The following is a 6892-nucleotide window of genomic DNA, read 5'->3' as shown; positions in this document are numbered from 1 at the left end:
CATAAGACTAACATGAGAAAAGTATGAGTGCTATAGAGCAAACAACTGCTGAATCCCAGTAGCTTAAAACAGAAATATGTTTCTCACTTATGTTCAATGTCAAACAAGGGTACCAGTAGATGATGGGTGGGCGATGCTATGTTGTTGTTGTAGTTAGGTGCTGTAGAGTCAATTCAAACTCAAAGTAACCCTATGTACATCAGAACTAACACTGCCTGGTCCTGTTCCATCCTCACAATCCTTGCTATGCTTGAGCCCATCATGGTAGCCTGGTGTCAATCCATCTTGTTAACAGTCTTCCCCTTTTTCTCTGACCCTTCACTTTCTCATGCATGATGTTCTTCTCCAGGGACTAGTCCTTTCTGACCGTGTGACCAAAGTAGGTGAGAAAGTCTGGCCATTCTCGTCTCAAATGAGCATTCTGGCTGCACTTCTTCCAGGATAGATTTGTTTGCTACTCTGGCAGTCCATGCTATTTTCAGTATTCTTTGCCAACACCACAATTCAAAGGCATCAATTGTTCTTTGTATTCCTTATTCATTGTCCAGATTTCATATGCATATGAGGTGACTGAAAATACCATGGTTTGGGTCAGGTGCACCTTAGCCCTCAAAGTGACATCTTTGCTCTTCAACACTTTAAAGAGGTCTTTTGCAGATTTGTCCAATGCAGTATGTCATTTGATTTCTTCACTGCTGCTTCCATGGGTGTTGATTGTGGATCCAAGTAAAATGAAATCTTTAACATCAATCTTTTCTCCATTTATCATGATGTTGCTTATTGGTTCAGTTGTGAGGATTTTCATTTTATGTTGCGGTGGAATCTATACTAAAGGCTGCAGTCTTTGATCTTCATCACTAAGTGCTTTAAGTCATTTCCACTCTCAACAAGCAAGGTTTTGTCATCTGCATATTGTGAGTTGTTAATGAGTCTTCCTCTAATCTATGTTCTTCTTCACATGGTCCACTTTGTGGGACTATAGCATATAGATTGAATAAGTATGATGAAAGGATACAATCTGATGCATAACTTTCCTGATTTTAAACCACAGTTTATGCCCTTGTTCTGTTTGAATGATTGCCTCGTGTAGGTGAATTATCCAATAAGCAAGGTAAGCATGAGCTTACTTGTGCTTAGTTAATATTATCTGTAGTGAAAAATTCACAGTTTTCACAGAAAAATTCAAAGACTCTGCTTCTAGGTATGGCTGGAATCCATGTCTTTCCCAACCCCACAGCACCTTCCTACAGAATTAAAGTGCCAAAGGGGCAAGGAGGCTGCATCTTCTGACCTCCTCTAACCCCACAAGAGGAAGACAAAATCACCACCAATAGCCCAAGGCCTATTCCTGTGAGGCCAGACATGCTGCCTCCCTCCAGCCATTTCATCAACCCTGACACCAACTGTTCCTCCTTCAGCACCCACCTTTCTGCTGGGTTTGATAATTAGCTACAGTGGCCACACAGAACTCACAGATTACGGGGATTATTAGGGAAGCACCAGGCTACAATTCAAGTTCAGGGACAATGCTCAGTCTCTCAGCCCACTGTCTTGCAGCCAACAGTCTCTTTCAGTCTCCCCCAGCAGTGCATGTCTCTCGGTGTCTCTTTCTCAGCAGCATGTGTCTCTCAGGAGTGTGTTTCTCTCAGTAGCATGTCCTTCTCAGCCAACAGTCAGAGAGACTCCTTTTGCCTTTAGAAGGGCTCCTTTTGAGCCTGGCAGAGTGGTCAACTAACCAATCCCAACATCAGAATTCTAAACACCTGAGAGAGAGCAAACTTCCAAGAACATTGCTTTGTGCCACTCTCAACAGAAATATCCCAAGTGGATAACTTTAACAATCAGGAGCTCCTCAGTTGCTCATGGCAAATTCTACCACGGAGTTTCCAAAGACTTATGGCTAGAAAAGCCATACCAGGTAATTTACTACACTGCATAAAGCCTCTTTTCAAATTTACAATCCCTGACAAGGATAGAGTACCCAGTAAGCAAGGTAAACATCGGCTTTCTTGTGCTTACTCACTAATCTGTAGCGAACAGCTTTACATGTTTTTCACCACATCATGTGATGAATAAAACTAATACATTGCTTATTGGGTAATCAGATTCTGGCCTCTTCGTCTATGTACAGGTTCTTCATGAGCACCATTATGTGTTTTGGAATTGCCATTCTTCACATTATTATCCATAATTTGTTATGATCCACACAGTCGAATGCCTTTGAATAGTTAATAAAGTACAGGGAAACATCTTTCTGGTATTCTCTGCTTTCAGCCACGATCTATCTGACATCAGCAATAATATCCTTTGTTCCACATCCTCTTTTGAATCCAGCTTGAATTTATGCCAATTTCCTGTTTTTGAATTATGTTTAGCAAAATTTTACTTGTGTGTGATATCAGTGATATTGTTTGACAATTTCTGCATTTTGTTAGATCACCTTTCTTTGGAATGGGCATATATATGGATCTCTTCCAGTCAGTTGACCTGGTAGCTGTCATCCAACTTTCTTGGCATAGATGAGTGAGTGCTTCCAGTGTTGCATCCATTTGTTGAAACATCTCATTTGGCACTCCATCAATTCCTGGAGGCTTGTTTTTCACCAATGGCTTCAGTACAGTTTGGATTTCTTCTTTCAATAACATTGATTCTTGTGATCATATGTTACCTCCTGAACTGAATATCAACTCTCAAATATTCCACACTGAAGTAACTCTGTACACTTTTGCTGAACTTTATTAGTAAAACAAGTCACATAGCATGCCTAATTCCATGTAGCTGGGGAAGTGCAATCTTCCCAAGTTCTTAGAAGCAGAGGTAATAGAAATATTTGTGAGCATAATTAATGTTTACCATATGGAGCTTGCACATCATTAGGTTTTGAATGGCTCCCAGATAATTCTAATGTGAAATCAGGGTTGAGTACCACTGGTCCGGGATTTATAGTCTCTAACAGGAAGGGAGGGAAGAAACACTTATTTTATGTCCCATATTAATTTGTGGAGGTTAACTGTGTAGATGATTTAACACAGATGATCTTCTGTTTTACCAATGTTGTCTTATTATTGTAGTTGCCACTGAATTGATTCCAACTCATGGCAACCCAATGTGTGCAGGGTAGAACTGCTTCATAGGATGTTGAGGTTATGATTTTTCAGAAGTAGATCACCAGGCCTGTCTTCCAAGGTACCTCTGGGTGGTTTCAAACTGCCAACCTTTTGGCTAGTAGTCAAATGCTTAACTGTTTGTGCCACCCAAAGTCTCCTTACCTATATCTATGGGTGTCTTTACATGGTGGGGAGTAGAAATATTAAGGGTCATTGGTGGTGACCATTCCTCAGCTGTCCTGTGCTGCTACTCCCTCCTTTCCCATGCTTGTCACCAGCACGTGTTCCTAATAGCCTTGTAGTCTCTGATACCTCTAGTTGTTCAAGGTTTTGCAAGGTGATAAAGGGATAAAAATCAAGGCAGAAAAAAAAAAATAGAGGTAAGTTATGAATTTCAATTTTTTATTTTTCTGTTAATCCCAATACTCACATTTATGTAAACCATACTTTAGGCTTTTTTTTTTTTTTTTTCCACATGAACCAAAGTTTATTAAAAAGAAAGGAGGCAGGAGGAGCTCTCAAACGAGAGATGGAGAGGTGTTTTCACCTAAGCTAGCATCCAGTCTCTCCTACTTCAGGTTTTTAGAAACTTGGAATACTCAAAAATAATCCTGAGAATTGAAAAGAAATCACTACTGCTAGGTTGGCATGTAGTGATTTACATGCCACTGTTACAGAAGAGTAACCTTCTCTGCAACACTGTTAAACATACAGGCAATTATCAATATTTGTGGCAGTATTCTGAGCCATCATTTATATTTACAATCTCCCATAACTATAAGCCCAACCTTATGATAATGTCACTTTGAAGGATGGCCTTTCTGCAATGACTGCTCACAGGACTTCTGTCCACGTAAAATGACTCAGTTCCTGGAAGACTGATCACAGTGCATCCTAAGTCCTCAAGAAGCCAGAGAGAAGTTGCCTGGATGCTTAGGGTTGGAGTAGGAGGAAAGGGGAAAGTTCCATACACAATGATACAGGTGGCTTAGATCCATGGATCTGCTTAAAACAATGTTCATTAAAATGCAGTGCCTGGCACATGCAGGGTTCTCAATACACAGTACTGAATAGTAGAATCAGATTCTTAAAATTAGGAAGGACCCTGAACAGCTGCTAAATGAAATGTTCACAATGTTCCCCTAATAGTGTTAATCCATCCTGTCCTTGACTCTTTTCAACAGAAGTTAATTACTTCCCAAGGTAGTCTACTTAATAAGAAGTTCTTTATATTAAGCCACAATTTGCTTCCTCTTGTTTTTCTTCTTCCTGGAGTCAAAAAGCACAAATTTAATCCTTCTTTGAAAACAAGAGCACATAAAATATCTGAGCATAGTTAACACATTACCCTTTAAATCTCATTTAGGCCAAATAGATCCAGATTCTTTAACCCTTCTCCAAATGGTAGGATGTCATATTGGAAGAAACCTATTAAACAAGTTGTAGAAACTCTTTAACAATGCAGCCATCCTCCTGAAGTACATCAAAAGAATCCAGCCAGCCAGCTTCTGGTTTGCAACCAGGTCTCTGGCTTTTACTGTATTTTTTACTTTCTCTTTTGATAGGATCATAATCACCAGTTGCCATCAAGTTGATTTTGGGTTTGAACTGCAACCTTCTGGTTAGCAGCCAAATGCCTGACCCACTATGCCCCAGAGCTCCTTGACACCTCTTTTTATTTCCCATATCTATTTTTTGCCAACCCCTATATCTTTTCCTTCGCCAATTCTTTCATTGCAGCTTTGACTTCTTCCTTCAGTACCATTGGTTCTAGATCATATGCCACTTCCTGAAATGGATGAAGATCAACCAGTTCTTTTTGGTACAGTGACTCTGTGTATTCCTGCCATCTTCTCTTGATGTTTCTTGCATCATTCAATATTTTGCCCATAGAATCTCTCAATATTGCAACTCGAGGCTTAAATTTTTTCTTCAATTCTTTCAGCTTGAGAAATGCTGAGAGTGTGCTTCCCTTTTGGTTTCCAAACTCCAGGTCTTTGCACATTTCATTATAGTAATTGGTTTTGTCTGCTCGAGCTGCTCTTTGAAATCTTCTGTTCAGCTCCTTTATCTTGTCATTTCTTCCATTGGCTTTAGCTACTCTCCACTCAAGGGCAAGTTTCAGAGTCTCTTCTGTCATTCATTTTGGTCTTCTCTTCTTTTCTCGTCTTTTTAGTGATCTCTTGCTTTCTTCATGGATAATGTTCTTGATATCCTCCCACAATTCTTCTGGTTTTCAGTTGTTGGTGTTCAATGCATCAAATCTATTCTTTAGATGATCTCTAAATTCAGGAGGGATATATTCAAGATCATATTTTGGCTCTCTTAGACTTGTTTTAATTGTCTTTAACTTCAAGTTGAACTTGCATATGAGCAGTTGATGGTCTGTTCCACAATCAGCTCCTGGCCTATTTTGGCTGAAGATATTGAGCTTTTCCACCACCTCTTGCCACAGATGTAGTCAATCTGATTCCTGTGTGTTCCATCTGGTGAAGTCCTCGTGTAGAACCGCCGTTTGTATTGCTGAAAAAGGTGTTTGCAATGAACAAGTCGTTGGTCTAGCAAAATTCTACCATGAGAATTTCAGTATTAATTCTGTCACCAAGGCCCAATTTTCCAACTACCGGTGATTCTTCTTTGTTTCCAACTTTTGCATTCCAGTCACCAGTGGTAATTAACCCATCCTGATTGCATGTTTGTTCAATTTCAGACTGCAGAAGTTGATAAAATTCTTTAATTTCCTCATCTTTGGCTTTGGTGGTTGGTGCACAAATTTGAATAATAGTCATATTAACGGGTCTTCCTTGTAGGCGTATGTATATTATCTATCACTGACAGCATTGTACTTCAGGACAGATCTTGAAACGTCTTTTGTGATGATGAATGCCACACCATTCCTCATCAAACTCTCATTCCTGGTATAGTAGATCATGGTTGTCTGATTCAAAATGGCCATTTCAGCTCACTAATGCCGAGGATAGCAATCTTTATGCGTTCCATTTCATTTTTGACACCTTCCAATTTTCCTACATTCATACTTTGTACATTCCATGTTCCGATGATTAATGGATGTCTGCAGCTGTTTCTCCTCAATTTGAGTTGTGCCACATCAGCAAATGGAGGTCTTGAAAGCTTTACCTTATCCATATGCATAAGGCTGAGTTTACTCAGATGATGCAGCTCTTTCCCAGTCCTATTTTGAGAGCCTTTTAGCCTAAACGGACTATTCCTAAAGGTGCGCGGTAATGTACCAGTGTGTCTTTGCTATTCATAAGGTTTTCCCTGGCCAATTCTTTGAGAAGTGGATGGCCTCTTTCTTCTTCCTAGTCTGTCTCAGTTTGTAAGCTGGGCTGATACCTGTGTACCATGTGCATCCGGCTGGGTTTGAAATACCAGTGGCTCAGCCTTAAAACTCACATCAACACATCACCATGGTAGGACAAACCGACAGACAAGTTTGTCTCCCTGTTAGAAACCTCTTGTACCACCCTCACCTGGGTCCCTGCAGATGACTCCTGTGGATGCAATGAAAGAATTGGCGAAGAACAAGGCTCCAGGAATTGACGGAATACCCATTGAGATATTTCAACAAACGGATGCCACATTGGAGGCACCGCTTGGTTATGCCAAGAAATTTGGAAGACAGCTACCTGGCCAACTGACTGGAAGAGATCCATATCTGTACCCATTCCAAAGAAGGGTGATCCCACAGAATGTGGTAATTATCCAACAATATCATTAATATTGCATGCAAGTAAAATCTTACTGAAGATAATTCAAAAATG

Source organism: Orycteropus afer, unplaced genomic scaffold, assembly GCF_000298275.1.
Source record: "Orycteropus afer afer isolate SDZICR_OR568_19922 unplaced genomic scaffold, OryAfe1.0 scaffold00011, whole genome shotgun sequence".
In the NCBI taxonomy this organism is placed as follows: domain Eukaryota; kingdom Metazoa; phylum Chordata; class Mammalia; order Tubulidentata; family Orycteropodidae; genus Orycteropus; species Orycteropus afer.
Note: the sequence above shows the minus strand (reverse complement) of the source record.